This window comes from Staurois parvus, unplaced genomic scaffold (assembly GCF_062004578.1).
Source record: "Staurois parvus isolate SC_StPar_1 unplaced genomic scaffold, SC_StPar_1.0 ptg003158l, whole genome shotgun sequence".
NCBI lineage: Eukaryota > Metazoa > Chordata > Amphibia > Anura > Ranidae > Staurois > Staurois parvus.
Window position 1 is genome coordinate 160,214 of NW_028320954.1, and position 16,208 is coordinate 176,421.

Consider the following 16,208-nt stretch of genomic DNA (forward strand, 5'->3'; position numbering starts at 1 on the left):
GTACTGGCAGGGTGTCAGTCACGCGCTGCGCTCAGCTGAGGTGGCAGAGGATTCACAGCCTTCCACAACACGGCGGCAGGTGGGAAGTCTGGCAGTAAGAGTGGAAGCGTTGGCAGCCCTTCCCGTCTCCGCGCTGACACCTCTGTAAAAACAACGCTCACAATGAGAGGCTGGAGGGAGCCGCGGAATGCCGGGACACACATTTCCCAAAGAGAAAACATGTTTGGTTCCCAGAATGAGAGGCCGCGATGAGTCACCTTGTACTTCTGGAAAGAACTCATACACAGACTGTCCGGCCCGCGTTCAGCCAGGCCCGCGTTCAGCCAGGCCCGCGTTCAGCCAGGCCCGCGTTCAGCCAGGCCCGCGTTCAGCCAACGCTTGGTCGTCCGTTCAATTGCCTTACCAGACGAGAAATCTGGGATGACGGGAAGAGAGAGCAGACGCAAACCCGAAAACCTGAATCTTGTATGGACTTGTTTCAAAAGCATTATTAAATCTGCAGCTTTCGTTAACCAGTTAAGCTCCGCCCTATAGCAGGTTTACCGCTACAGGGCAGCCACTCCGCGCAAAAGCCCTACCCACGCTACCATTGGCTGCAGCGGATGTCAATCACCGGGCCCCGGCCGCCACTCGGTGACAGGGGAGAGATCTGTGTGTGAACAACGCAGGTCTCTCTCCTGTCAGCAAGGACATGCTGCTTTCTCGCTCTATGCACAGCAGCATGTCTCCCTAGTACAGAGGTAGGCAACCGGAGAGCCGCAGGACTACAAGTTCCATCATGCCTCTGCAAGTCGTAGCTGTAACTGTCAGTTTTGTAATCTTTGCAATGCCTCATGGGAAATGTAGTTCCACAACAGCTAGAGAGCCGCAGTTTGCCTACCCCTGGCCTAGTAAGACAGCACACAGTATAAGCACTACGCAGTTAACCCTTTGATCGCCCCAGATGTTAACCCCTTCCTGCCCAGTGCCATTAGTACAGTGTCAGCACTTTTAATTAGCACCGATCACTGTATTGGTGTCATGGAGATGTAAGTGGCTGCTAGTTCCCCCCCAGTGTCAGAATGCCCGCCGCAGTCCCGCAATAAGTCACTGATCGTCGCCATTACTAGTATGATAAAAATAAAAATTCCAGTAACTATACCGCCATTTGTAAACGCTGTGACTTTCACGTAAACCGATTTACATATATTGAGATTTTTTTTTCTTAGCAAAAACGTAGCAGAATACAGTTTGGCCTAAATTTAAGAAATAATTTGATTTTTTTACATTTTTTATTGGATATGTTTTAGAGAAAAAAGTCAAAAATATAGTTTTTTTTCAAAACTTTCACGTAAACTGATTTACATATATTGGGATTTTTTTTTTTTTGTCAGAATGCCTTGCCACAGTTCAGCTATAAAGTCACTGATCGCCACCATTATTAGTATGCAGGGCCGGACTGACCATTTGGAAACTAGGGCACTGCCCGAGGGCCCGGGTCAGTAGGGGGCCCCATGAGATGCTCCTGGTACCTTTTTCATAGGCTTTTTTGAGTTTGGGCAAGGACACAGGGGCCCCATGATCCCCTATTGCCCAGGGGCCCCATGAGTTGTCAGTCCGCTCCTGGTGGGTACAAACAACAAATAACACACATATATGGTATCGCTGCGATCGTCAAGAGTTGGAGAATTTATTTTGGGTTGTTCTTTGGTGGTAGGTTATGGCAGTAACAAGAAACACACACAAAAAAATATATATATTTTTTACTATTTTGAGTTTGGGTAAGGGCACAGGGGTCCCATGATCCCCTATTGCCCGGGGGCCCCATGAGTTGTCAGTCCACCCCTGCTAGTATGATAAAAATAAAAAATTCCAGTATCTATACCGCCATTTGTAAACGCTGTAACTTTCATGTAAACCAATTTACACATATTTGTTTTTTTTCTTTTTTGTCAGAATGCCCGCTGCAGTCCTGCTATAAGTCGCTGATCGCCGCCATTACTAGTATGATAAAAATAAAAAATTCCAGTATCTATACCGCCATTTGTAAACGCTGTAACTTTCACGTAAACCGATTTAAATATATTGGGATTTTTTTTTTCCTAGCAAAAACATGGAGCAGAATACATTTTGGCCTAAATTTAAGAAATACATTTTTTTTTATTGCATATGTTTTATTACAAAAAGTCAAAAATATAGTTTTTTTTTCAAAATTGACAGTTATTTTTTTTTTTGTTTACAGCGCAAAAAAAAAAAAAAAAAAAAACACAGATCGCCATTACTAGTATAAAAAAAAAAAAAAAAATGTTTAATATATATACACCGCCATTTATAGACAATATAACTTTCACGTAAACCAATTAATTTACACGAATTGGGATTTTTTTTTTTAGCAAAGACATGGAGCAGAATACATTTTGGCCTAAATTTATGAACAAATTAGATTTTTTTATTAAATATGTTTTATAGTAAAAAGTAAAAAATATTGTTTTGGTTTTTTTTTTCAAAATTGTCGGTCTTTTTTTGCTTATAGCACAAAAAATAAAAAATGCAGACGTGATCAAATACCACCGAAAGAAAGTTCTATATGTGGGGAAAAAAAGTACATAAATTTGATTTATGTACAGTGTTGCATGACCGCGCAATTGCAAGTTAAAATAATGCAGCGCCGTATCGCAAAAAATGACCTGGTCAGAAAGGAGGGGTAAATCCTCTGATGGGCAAGTGGTTAAAAGAGGATCTGGTGATCCTGCCATAAAGGTCACTTCCTGTTATAGGGAGACCATGCTCCCCCCTGCTCTACCCAGCGGCACCTGCCATGGGGTTCCTGGGCCTGCATATGGGAGAGTAGAGCCCAGGAAACGTGGTGGTGGGGTTTGCCACCAGTTGGCTTGTGAGATATACATGCAGTGTGTAATAAACCTCCTCCTGCTGCCAACCTAACATTTTCATATTTATTTAAAATAACTGCTAGTGATCCTGCCATGAAAGTTGTTAAAAGGCACTTCCTGTTATATGGTGACAACACTCAGTCCTCACTGAGCTTGTCCTGAAAAATCACTGTTCTTCTCCCCGCCCGGTCTACCCAGCAGGGGGCGACAGTAGAGCCCAGGAAATGTGGAGGTGGGGGGTTAAACCAGTCGGCTTGTCAGATATACATGCAGTGTGTAAAAAACCCCCCCTTTCTGCCAACCTATGAAATACGTCGGCGGCAGAGAAAGGGTTAACATGTTAGTGCCATTTCAGAAGTCAGTATTATAACATTTTCAGATTTCTTTAAAATAACTGCTAGTGATCCTGCCATGAAAGTTGTTAAAAGGCACTTCCTGTTATATGGTGACAACGCTCAGTCTCCTATCTACCATCTGTTCCCCTGCATTGTCACCCCGTCACATGGGCTTCCAATGGAGACTACAAGTGGCTGTTTCAACACACAATACCCAGCCATGGTCCACCGTTGTCACATTCAGGATATGTCATGCAGCCATCACTGGATTGCATGTAACGAGGAAGCAGCGCCAAAGGATAAAAAGAGGAAACGTATGAATAAAAATGGCAATGGTTTGGGATACACAGTGCTTTACCAAATAAACCTGGCCATACAATATGCAATTTTCTTTCCTTCAACTACAGGTGCAAGGAAAGAAAAAATGACTCGAGTCTCCCATCAACACAGCCAGTGTTGATGGGGGGAATCCCTCCCACTGGTTGTGCTGAAGGCGATTCATCAATCAATTTCAGTACCACAAGCCTGTTGGGTTTTTCTCTTTTGATCACTGCGGGTGGCTATAACTGGGTGCAGTAATCATTGTATTCTGACAGCAGGAGGTTTACTAGCCATCAGAATACAATGATTACCGCTGCCAGCTATAGCCACCGGCAGTGATCAAAAGAGAAAAACCCAACAGGGCTAGTTGTACTGAAGTTGATTGATGATTCGACTTCAGCACAACCATCCTGCCCATAGATGGATTGAAAGTTGTCCAGTCTCTGGTCAGCTTAAGGGTTTGCTCATGCAAGCGGCCAGGGGGCGGTATAAGCAGGCAGTTGAGCTGTGATTTTACCGCTTCTTGATCACCCACCTAAGTGAGGACATGTAGCTGCTCAAGGCTGCAGCTATCCTACAGCTGTAACGCTTTGCTTCATGGCCGTGACAAAAATTAAACAGTATGGCCCCTTTCACACGGGGCAAACCCGTCAGCGGATCCGCTTGCTCAGCAGGGGATCTCCCCGCTGAGCAAGCGGATGACAGGTCCGTGTCCGCTCCGCTGCTGCAGAGTGGACACAGACACAGCCCGCTGTCCTCTACGGGTGGTCGGATGGAAACAGACCACCTCTCCATTTCCATTCGACTGCCATTCCATCCGATCCAATGGACGGAAGGGGAATGGAACCCCATCCGTCTCTTTTTGGGGGATCGGATTGGATGTCAGCAAGTGTAAAACGGACACATATCCGTTTACACCCGCTTCTCTATAGAGGAGAATAGAGGTTCAGATCAGGTCCTCCTGAAAAAGGGCAGGCGGACCCGATCGGAACATTCATGTGAAAGGGGCCCAAGTCACATTTGGCGCAAACGAGACCCATTTAATTGTCTGGGGCCGTGCTGCAGCACTGACAGAGTAAAATCATCTATTATAATAATATCTATTTGCCTCCTCGCCGCCTGTTAAAATCCACCATGGATCGCTTTTTAGAAGGGTGGTCGCATGTATGAAAGAGCCCTATGGCTACATTCACACCTGCATGTTTTGTGGACGTGCACAAAATTGCAAATTGTTGCCTGCGTTTACAAAACGCCCTAAAAGCATTTGTGGTTCTATTCATGGTTAATGGAACGTGGCAAGAAAACAGGCATTCTGAAATGTGAAAAAACATGCAAATGCATCAAAATGCGCAGTAAAAAATGCACAAGCAGCAAAAAGCTATAGGAGCTACCTTTTCATGTTTGTCACACGTAAGGCAACTCATTGAAATGAATGGGTTGCCATAGGTGTGCCGCGCGAAAAACGCACAAGAAAACGCTAGATGTCCTTATGACATTCAGTTAGAGTTTAACCCCTTGGCGCTGGCGCCTCCCGGCCCTTTAAGGGTTTCAGAAGCCGGGCGGTGGGGCGGGGTTTAGGGTCATGTGACCGCCGTTGCATGCCGTCACATGATTGGGAAAGGTCCCGATCGAAAGAGGATATCGGGACCTTTCCGTGAGTACCGGACGTGTGCTGGGAGCGCGCAGGGCGCACACTCTCAGCACGTTTTTTTTTTTTAATGGAACGCAAATGTGCAGCCGCTCGGCGTCCAGGCCCAGTAACCGGAAGGCCGCATATTTGCGTTCGGCCGGCACGAAAAGGTTAATCTTTCTAAAAGCTGAATTCCAGGCAAACAGCTGAACACACAGATGAAACACATACAAGAGATACGTTTTACCTCCTAAAAAGATTTGCATTTCTGTCCATCCAGTTCTCAGATTTTTACAGCTCTGCCAAAGAGCAAAACCCTGTCTGGCAGGCCAGGAGACCTGATTTTTCTCTACTAGAGTACAGGATCCCTCCCCACCCTGTGACTGGACAGTGAAAAGAGAAGCAGCACACCGAGGAGCTCGTCTCTCTGCTCTCTCCTCTTATCAGCATTCTCATTGCCTTTGCATCATAACTGATTGGTTCCTGGTGCTGCTTCTACCTCTCTCCCCCAGTCTGAGCTCTGCTGTGCATTACTGAAGGCCACTGAATGTTTCTGCCAGTCTTGTTTCATGATGGCGGCACAGGAGCAGATCGGTCCAGGTGAACTTTTGCTGCAAGGAAGGCCATGGAATGGTAATTAGGTCTTTATTAATAGAACAAGTATTAGGGATTTGAGGTTCAGTGAGGTCGGGTGGGGTTCCTCTTTAAAAAAGTAGCAAATTTTGCTTAAGGAGCTCAATGTGCAAAACCAGAGTTTCCAGAATCCCTCCGCTCATCCACATTCCAGAGCTCCTCCAGATGCAGATATTTATCTGTACGTCTGTTTTATAGGAGGAGCACAGCAATGAATATACAGGACGGGATAATGGGACGTTTATTTACACTGCGCTGACATTTTAATGAGTACAACTGCTTAGGCTGATAGATGTGTGGAGGTCTGGGCAATGTCCGGACAGGAGTCATGTGACTTGTCACATGGCACAGTAAAGCTGGCCGTACACTCACAGATTTTTTTTTTTTTGCTGGCCTGTGGCTAGTGTATTCTGACAGCCTCTGAATAGTGGCTGTCCCAACAATCAAACACGGGTGTCAGAAGACCCGGACAGGGGGTGTCAGAAGACCCGGACAGGGGGTGTCAGAAGACCCGGACAGGGGGTGTCAGAAGACCCGGACAGGGGGAGTCAGAAGACCCGGACAGGGGGAGTCAGAAGACCCGGACAGGGGGAGTCAGAAGACCCGGACAGGGGGAGTCAGAAGACCCGGACAGGGGGAGTCAGAAGACCCGGACAGGGGGAGTCAGAAGACCCGGACAGGGGGAGTCAGAAGACCCAGACAGGGGGAGTCAGAAGACCCAGACAGGGGGAGTCAGAAGACCCAGACAGGGGGAGTCAGAAGACCCAGACAGGGGGAGTCAGAAGACCCAGACAGGGGGAGTCAGAAGACCCAGACAGGGGGAGTCAGAAGACCCAGACAGGGGGAGTCAGAAGACCCAGACAGGGGGAGTCAGAAGACCCAGACAGGGGGAGTCAGAATACCTAGGCAGAGGGCATCAGAAGCCCCAGAAAGAAGGTGTCAATACTTAGACAGAGGGTGTCAGAAGACCCAGACAGAGGGCGTCAGAACAGCAGATGTGAAATTACCTGAAAAGCATCTGCCAGGAAATCTGAACAGCATCTGTCAGAGCACCCAAATGGTGGTTATCAAAATACCCAGACAGTGGCTGTCAGAATACCTGAACAGCGGATGCATCTGACTGGATGCAGCCGCTGTTTGGTGAGCAATTTTTTATCTGGCTCCTTCAAGTTTCTGGCTGGTTCATCAGGATTGAACAATTAGATGTGAACATCCTCAAGATGAATCTCCAGCTGTAACTACAGCCACTGTCAATATACCTGTCTGATTGAATTAATACTCCCAGCAGATGGGTTTGATCACGGTACCACACTTCAATTCTGAAATTATTTGAAACAATTATGTATAGCGGATTTTTAAAGTGTTACTAAACCCAGGACCCTGCATTCACTATATCCGCCCTCCCCGGACCCCGCACTCGCTATATCTGCCCTCCCCGGGCCCTGCACTCACTATATCCGCCCTCCCCGGACCCTGCATTCACTATATCTGGTCTCCCCGGACCCTGCATTCACTATATCCGCCCTCCCCGGTCCCTGCATTCACTATATCCGCTCTCCCCGGACCCTGCATTCACTATATCTGGTCTCCCCGGACCCTGCATTCACTATATCCACTCTCCCCGGACCCTGCATTCACTATATCCGCCCTCCCCGGTCCCTGCATTCCCTATATCCGCTCTCCCCGGACCCTGCATTCACTATATCTGGTCTCCCCGGACCCTGCATTCACTATATCCACTCTCCCCGGACCCTGCATTCACTATATCCGCCCTCCCCGGTCCCTGCATTCACTATATCCACTCTCCCCGGACCCTGCATTCACTATATCCGCCCTCCCCGGTCCCTGCATTCACTATATCCGCCCTCCCCGGGCCCTGCATTCACTATATCCGGTCTCCCCGGACCCTGCATTCACTTTATCCGCTTTCCCCGGACCCTGCATTCACTATATCCGCTCTCCCCGGACCCCACGTTCACTATATCCGGACCCCACGTTCACTATATCCGGTCTCCCCGGACCCTGCATTCACTATATCTGGTCTTCCCAGATCCTGCATTCACTATATCTGGTCTTCCTGGACCCCGCATTCACTATATCTGGTCTCCCACAGTACACACAAAATGGAAATGCAATTATTTTAGTAAATATAATCCACTAAATACCTTTTCTCATCAGCAGTATATAGCAGTCTTGTGACTTCTATCAGTGTCCAGCAGAGCACTGGTTAAAGCTTGTAGGAGGAGTTTTCATTTTGCTCCAGGAGAATGCAGAACCTCTGACCTCTGTCTGGGCAGTGTTGATTGGCCCTGTGCTGATTTCATGCACTCTCCCAAGAAAAGAAAAACCTCTCAAGCCATACACACCACACTGAGCATGTGCAGAGTGCTCCACACAATATATCTTATCAGGAGATTAGAGGGGGACACTGGAAGAAGAGGAGGATCAGAGAAAACAGGATGAAGAAGCATTTTACACAATGCAGAGGATTAACCCCTTAGGTTCCACAGTGAGTATAACAAGCATGCTTTACTGCATCTACAGACTGATTGTACTGTTGTGGGTTTAGTGACACTTTAACCCCTTGCCTACTGAGCACTTTCACCCCCTTCCTTGTCCAGGCCAATTTCCAGCTTTCAGCACTGTCACACTTTGAATGACAATTGCGCGGTCATGCAACACTGTACCAATATGAAATTTTTATCATTTTTTTGAAACAGACAGAGCTTTCTTTTGCTGGTATTTAATCACCTCTGGGATTTTTATTTTTTCTTAAACCAAAAACCACAGAAAATTTTGAAAAAAAAAAGTTTTTTCTTAGTTTTTGTTATACAATTTTGTAAATAAGTAATTTTTCTCCTTCACTGATGTGTGCTAATGAGGATGCACTGATGGGTACTGATAGGCTGCACTGATGGACACTGATAGGTGGCACTAATGGGCACTGATAGGTGGCACTGGTAGGTTGCACTGATGGGCATTGACAGGCATCACTGATGGGCACTGAAAGGCAGCACTGATACATGACACTGATACATGGCACTGATATATGGCACTGATAGGAAGCACTGACAGGCGGCACTGACAGGCACTGATAGGCGGCACTGACGGGCACTGATTGGCAGCACTGATAGGTGGCACTGATTGGCATTGATAGGAGGCACTGACTGGCACTGATGGGCGAGATTGAAAGGGAGCTCAGATGGGCACTGATATGTGGCATTGATGTGCACTGGTATGCACTGATATGTGGCATTGATGTGGCACTGATGGGCACTGGCACGTGGCACTGATGAGCACTGACAGGTGGCACTTCTGGGGCCACACTGATCATCAGGGCACACTGATCATCAGTGCCCTGATGATCAGTGTACATGTCCCCTCCGCGGAAAGCCGATTACCAGCTCTCCTCTCGAGCTGTCAACGTGACAGCTCGAGGAGAGAAATGCCCATAACCGGCATTTCCGTATTTACATGTGATCAGCTGTGATTGGACACAGCTGATCACATGACCGAGCCGACATCTTCGGCTCTTTCCGTGATCCGCTGTGTCCGAGGGACACAGCGCACCGTCGATCGCCACACTGCGTGCTACCTGAGCCGTGCATGCGCAGTGAGAATGGGAGGACGTCATATGACGTCCTATCAGAACGAGAGAACCACCCGTCTTTGTACTATAGGGCGGGCGGAAGGTGGTTAAAAGGTACACACATCAACACGAAGAGTTGACAAAAATATAAATCATTTATTAACCTCCTTAGCAGTATTCCCGAGTGTAGCTCGGGGTAAAATTTCTATACCAAGAGCGGTAACCCCGAGCTACACTCGGGCTTACCATGCGGAGCTGCTCTGGGGGTCCCTGCAGCACTTACCTTGTCCTTCGCTCCTGCGATGTGTCCCCTGCTGCGTCCCCGGCCATCTCCTCCGGCCGATGCCAGCATCTGGCTTCTGTGTTCCGGTCCCTGTGACGTCGGGACGTACGGGCGCCGGAACCGGCGGGAAATTTGAATTTTTTAAAAAATGTCATTTTTGCTGTCATTGCTATTTCAATGCATTTCACATATATTTTTTCCTACTGCTTTGTCCGGCGCCCTGCCTGCATTTTTACTGTTCTTTCTGCCTGGAAACTTAGAAAAGTCCATGGCGTCCAAAAAGCGTCCTTTTCGGTCAAAAGTGGTTTTAGACCGGCTAGAGAACAGCGATAGTAAATTAGAACCACTTGCAGAATTGAGTGATAATGATTCGTGGGGGAAATTCGTCATCAGACACTGAAAACGATTTTGCGACTTTGCTCAGCGATGTGCGAATTTGCCTCTGTATTTCAAATTTCAGTGTTTTTGGTTTGATTATATTATTGAATTAAATTTATTATTATTATTTTTATGATTATTTAATAAATTATAATTTATGATTTCGTGCTTCAAATTTTATCATATCCGGGATGTTTACTAGACTCTTGTTCGGACAGATTTCAGTGAGTTATTCCTAAAAATTACAGCCTACAATAAAAAAAACTACATATTTCCATGCAAAAAAATGGTACCGCTTTCAGCACAAAAAATCGGAAAGAATCATACCGCCAGGGAGGTTAATGTCAATGTCTCAGGTTAAAACATTGTTCAATCAACAATACAATCAGCCCCGGTACTTAAACAACTGCCATTTCTCACCTATTAGCCGCATCAGTCACATAAGTTCTATGGTGTCCTTCCAGTGCTCTAAGCGTGCGGTTCTGCCAACACATGAGGATTACTCAACGCGTTTCTCCAGAATATTCTGCTTCTTCAGGAGTTTTTGAGGCGGATGGGCTGAGGATACAACAGACATGAAAAAATATACTGTAAGAGATCCATGATTGACAGACAGCTTCATATATTTTCATTAATGATCGTAAAAAAAAAACAAAAAAACTAAAAATGACATCCTATTTGCAATAGAGCCATACCAAGGTATCATCGTTGTAGCAGTCTGCCAGAAATACTTCATTCAGGAAAATACCACATTACGGCCACTAGGTGGAAGTGGCGATCATAGGAAATAAACCTTTAATGCATTACAGAGATTATTTGTGAATGCTAATACAATCACAGCATTTTCTTTTTTTTTAATAAATAGATATAAAATAGATGCCTTGGAGTTGTCAGCGTAACAGTGACTTTACAATAAATACGGTGCTTTGAAAAAGTATTCACACCCCTTGAAATTTTCCACGTTACAATCAAAACGTAAATGTATTTTATGTGATAGACCAACACAAAATGATAAATGGTTTTACAAATAAATCTGTGAAAAGTGTGGCGGCATTTGTATTCAGCCCCCCGAAATCAATACTTTGTAGGACCCCGTTTAGCTGCAATTCCAGCTGCAAGTCTTTTTGGGGATGTCTCTTTGCACATCTAGAGAGGGACATTTCTGCCCATTCTTCTTTGCAGAATCGCTCAAGCTCTGTCAGATTGGAAGGAGAGCATCTGGGAACAGCAATTATCAAGTCTTGCCACAGATTCTCCATTGGATTTAGGTCTGGACTGTGACTGGGCCATTCTAACACATGAATATGCTTTGATCTAAACCATTCCATTGTAGCTCTGGCTGGATGTTGCGGGTCGTTGTCCTGCTGGAAGGGGAACCTCTGCCCCGTACTCAAGTCTTTTGCAGACTCTAACAGGTTTTCTTCTAAGATTGCCCTGTATTTGGCTCTATCCATCTTCCCATCAATTCTGACTAGCTTCCCTGTCCCTGCTGAAGAAAAGCATCCCCACAACATGATGCTTCCACCACCATGTTTCACAGTGGGGATGGTGTGTTCAGGGTGATGTGCAGAGTTAGTTTTCTGCCACACACAGCATTTTGCTTTTATGCCATAAAGTTCAATTTTGGTCTCATCTGACCAGAACACCTTCTTCCATGTTTGTTGTGTCCCCCACATGGCTTATCGCAAAATGCAAATGGGACTTCTTATGGCTTTCTTTCAACAATGGATTTCTTCTTGTCACTCTTCCATAAAGGCCAGATTTGTGGAGTGCACGACTAATAGTTGTCCTGTGTACAGATTCTCCCACCTGAGCTGTGGATCTCTGCAGCTCCTCCAGAGTTCCCATGGGCCTCTTGGCTGCTTCTCTGATAAATGCTCTCCTTGTCCGGCCTGTCAGTTTAGGTGGACGGCCATGTCTTGGTAGGTTTGCAGTTGTGCCATACTCTATTTTCGGATGATGGATTGAGCAGTGCACCATGAGATGTTCAAAGCTTGGGATATTTTTTTTTTTTATATCCTAACCCTGCTTTACACTTCTCCACAACTTTATCCTTGACCTGTCTGGTGTGATTCTTGGCCTTCATGATGCCGTTTGTTCCGTAATGTTCTCTAACAAATCTCTGAGGGCTTCACAGAACAGCTGTATTTATACTGAGATTAAATAACACACAGGAGGACTCTATTTACTAATTAGGTGACTTCTGAAGGCAATTGGTTCCACTAGATTTTAGTTAGGGGTATCAGAGTAAAGGGGGCTGAATACAGGCGCACGCCACACTTTTCAGATATTTATTTGTACAAAATTTTGAAAACCATTTATCATTTTCCTTCCACTTCACAATTATGTGCCACTTTGTGTTGGTCTATCACATAAAATCTCAATAAAATACATTTACATTTTTGATTGTAACATGACAAAAGGTGGAAAAGTTCAAGGGGTATGAATACTTTTTCAGGGCACTGTACCTCCAACATTACGGAGCCCTGGATTCTCTATTGAAGAGCAAGAAATCCAGATGGTGGCGATTGTAACCAGACCTGGCCAATGCTTCTAGTGAATGGGTTTTAGAAGTCTGGCAACTTTCTGGAAGAGTGTTCAAGGGCAATATAGCCGTATAAAAAAAATTGGCAGACTATTATTTTTCTATTTCATAAACAGCTCCCCAACTGCAGAGTTCAGTTGGCTCCCAGAGCTTGCTAAGCTAAGTGACTGCTAAAGTTTGCTAAAAGCTTGTTTAAAGCTACAGCCAGCTCTGGTATTGGGACATGCATTCAGCCCTCTGATAATGGGCGACAGGGGCGTAGCCTCCCTGGCGGTATTCCCGAGTGTAGCTCGGGGTAAAGTTTCAGTACCAAAAGCGGTAACCCCGAGCTACACTCCGGCTTACCATGCGGAGCTGCTCCGGGATCTGTTCTTCTCTTACCTTGTCCTGCGCTCCCGCGGTGTCCCTCCTGCGGTGTCCCCTGTATTGTCCTCTGGCGGATGCCGGCATCTGTCTTCTGGGTTCCGTTCCCTGCGACGTCAGGACGTACGGGGGATGGAACGGCGGGAAATTTGAAAATGCCAAAAAGTGACATTCACTAAATTACATGCATTTTGTCCCGAGTGCTTTATCCGGCGCCCTGCCTACATTTTTACTGTTCTGCCTGGAAACTGAAAAATGTCCATGGCATCCAAAAAGCGTCCCTTTAGGTCAAAAGTGGTTTTAGACCGGCTAGAGAACAGCGATAGTAAATCAGAACCACTTGCAGAATTGAGTGATAATGATTCGTGGGGGAAATTCCTCATCAGACACTGAAAACGATTCTGCGACTTTGCTCAGCGATGTGCGAACTTGGCGCTCTATTTCAAATTTCAGTGTTTTTGGTTTGATTATATTATTGAATTAAATGTATGATTATATTATTTTTTATGATTATTTATTAAATTATAATTTATGATTTCGTGTTTCAAGTTTTATCATACCCGGGATGTTTACTAGACTCTTGTTTGGACAGATTTCTGTGAGTTATTCCTAAAAATTACAGGCCTACAATAAAAAAAATACATATTTCCATGAAAAAAAATGTACCGCTTTGAGCACAGAAATATGGACACAATCAGACCGCTAGGGAGGTTAAAGAAAACTGGTCAATGGTGTCACTTTTTTGTAAAAAGGACCATTAAATGTTATTCTTGTCAGTCCAGCAAGTAAAAAAAAACAAAAAGCCAGTGTGATCAGGGGGTGGGGGGTTCCCTGTGTATAGGAGGAGTTGTCTGTTCGTGATTCACTTGATGGTATCTGTGCCTCGGGGTGTCAAGTTCTGATTCCGGTCTGATTAATAATTAAGCAGTTGCTACTCCTAAGTCCATCAATTCCGGCATCTGACTGCATTCCCACCCTGAGCACTTTGTGGAATTAAAGGGGAACTCCGGGGCAAAAGGCAGTGTTCTGTAATACATGTGTAGAGTGAAAGATTGTACCTGCTTTTTGTTTCTTTTTTTTTTTTTCAGGGGGTCTTTTAAGGAAAGCATTGGACTTCAAAGTCATAAAGCCTAGCTACTTCAACCAAAAACATGTGGAAAAAAAAAAACAAAAAAAAAAAAAAAAACCACAATTGACCATGGAAATTGCATCAACCACAACCTGCAATAAGCACAAACTCTCCAACAGAATGTTTCAATTTACATGGATGAGACAAACCACTTAACACTGAAAGGGGTGCTTTCATTTATTCATATAAAACCTTTAAATAATTAAATACATTTAAAAAAAAGGAAAAAACTGCTGTAACGGATTATAAAGTATTAGCTGGAGTTTGGCTTCAATTTATCAGTGGTAAATCTGCTAGTCCATCTAACACTCCCGTCCCCTCACTCCAGACTGACAAAGCTGCTGTCCAAAGGGGCCCCTGTGCTCATTCATCCAGAGTGGGGGCTCGCGAATACAGGAGGTGTGTTACTGGCGAGATCACCAGGTGAAAACAAAGGAGAAAAAAAAAAAAAAAGCTAAAAAAGAAAAACTAATGCAGCCACCACATCTAATGATTGTTAAGCTGCATATAGTTACATAGTTAGTCTGGTGGAAAAAAGACACAAGTCCATCCAGTTCAACCAATAAGTCCTCATGCACGCTGGAAGTTTTGATAACGCTGGTAACGTTAGCTGTGTAAAGTCATGTTAACCCCTTTACACCGGCGTCTGGGCCTAGACGCCGAGCGGCCGCACATTTGCGTTCAAGTAAAAAAAAAACACATGTGCTGAGAGCGCGCGCCCTGTGCTCAGTGTTCTGTTGCTCAGTGGTCCAAAGTCCTCTTTTCTGATGAGAGCAACTTTTGCATCTCATTTGGAAACCACGGACCCAGAGTATGGAGGAAGAATGGAGAGGCCCAAGGACCTGGAGTACGGAGAAGAATGGACAGGCCCTAGGACCCGGAGTATGGAGGAAGAATGGAGAGGCCCAAGGACCCAGAGTATGGGGGAAGAATGGAGAGGCCCAAGGACCCCGAGTATGGAGGAAGAATGGAGAGGCTCAAGGACCCCAAGTATGGAGGAAGAATGGAGAGGCCCAAAGACCCAGAGTATGGAGGAAGAATGGAGAGGCCCAAGGATCCCGAGTATGGAGGAAGAATGAAGAGGCCCAAGGACCCCGAGTATGGAGGAAGAATGGAGAGGCCCAAGGACCCCGAGTATGGAGGAAGAATGGAGAGGCCCAAGGACCCCGAGTATGGAGGAAGAATGGAGAGGCCCAAGGACCCCGAGTATGGAGGAAGAATGGAGAGGCCCAAGGACCCCGAGTATGGAGGAAGAATGGAGAGGCCCAAGGACCCCGAGTATGGAGGAAGAATGGAGAGGCACACACTGCAAGATGCTTGAAGTCCAGTGTGAAGTTTCCACAGTCTGTGTTGATTTGGGGAGCCATGTCATCTGCTGGTGTTGGTCCACTGTGCTTCATTAAGTCCAGGGTCAACGCAGCCGTCTACCAGGAGATTTTGGGGCACTTCATGCTTCCTTCCGCAGATGAGCTTTATGGGGATGCTGACTTCATTTTCCAGCAGGACTTGGCACCGCCCACACTGTCAAAAGCACCAAAACCTGGTTCAATGACCGTGGGATTACTGTGCTTGATTGGCCAGCAAACTCGCCTGACCTGAACCCCATAGAGAATCAATGGGGCATTGCCAAGAGAAAGATGGGAGACATGAGACCGAACAATGCAGAAGAGCTGAAGGCCGCTATTGAAGCATCCTGGTCTTCCATAACACCTCAGCAGTGCCACAGGCTGATAGCATTGAGGCAATAATTGCTGCAAAAGGGGCCCAAACCAAGTACTGAGTACATATGCATGCTTATACTTTTCAGAGGTCCGATATTGTTCTATGTACAATCCTTGTTTTATTGATTGCATGGAATATTCTCATTTTCTGAGATTGTGGATTTGGGGTTTTCATGAGCTGTAAGCCATAATCATCACAATGATGACAAATCACGGCTTGAACTATCTTGCTTTGCATGTAATGAGTCTATCTCATATATTAGTTTCACCTTTTAAGTTGCATTACTGAAATAAATGAACTTTTGCACGATATTCTAATTTTTCAAGTTTCACCTGTAGTAGAACGCCTAAAGTCAGTGGTTCCTGCTGCCCTCCCCCATACTATATATGTGTTTGTTTGTGTCCCCGTTG

The 16,208-nt window shown here is 45.6% G+C and overlaps 1 protein-coding gene across 2 annotated transcripts in view; it reads left to right on the forward strand.

Annotated features, from left to right (window-relative positions):
- LOC149428531 (myotubularin-related protein 11-like) overlaps nt 1-16,208 on the forward strand; it is a 136,964-nt gene that overhangs the window by 20,589 nt on the left and 100,167 nt on the right. The window lies entirely within an intron of this gene.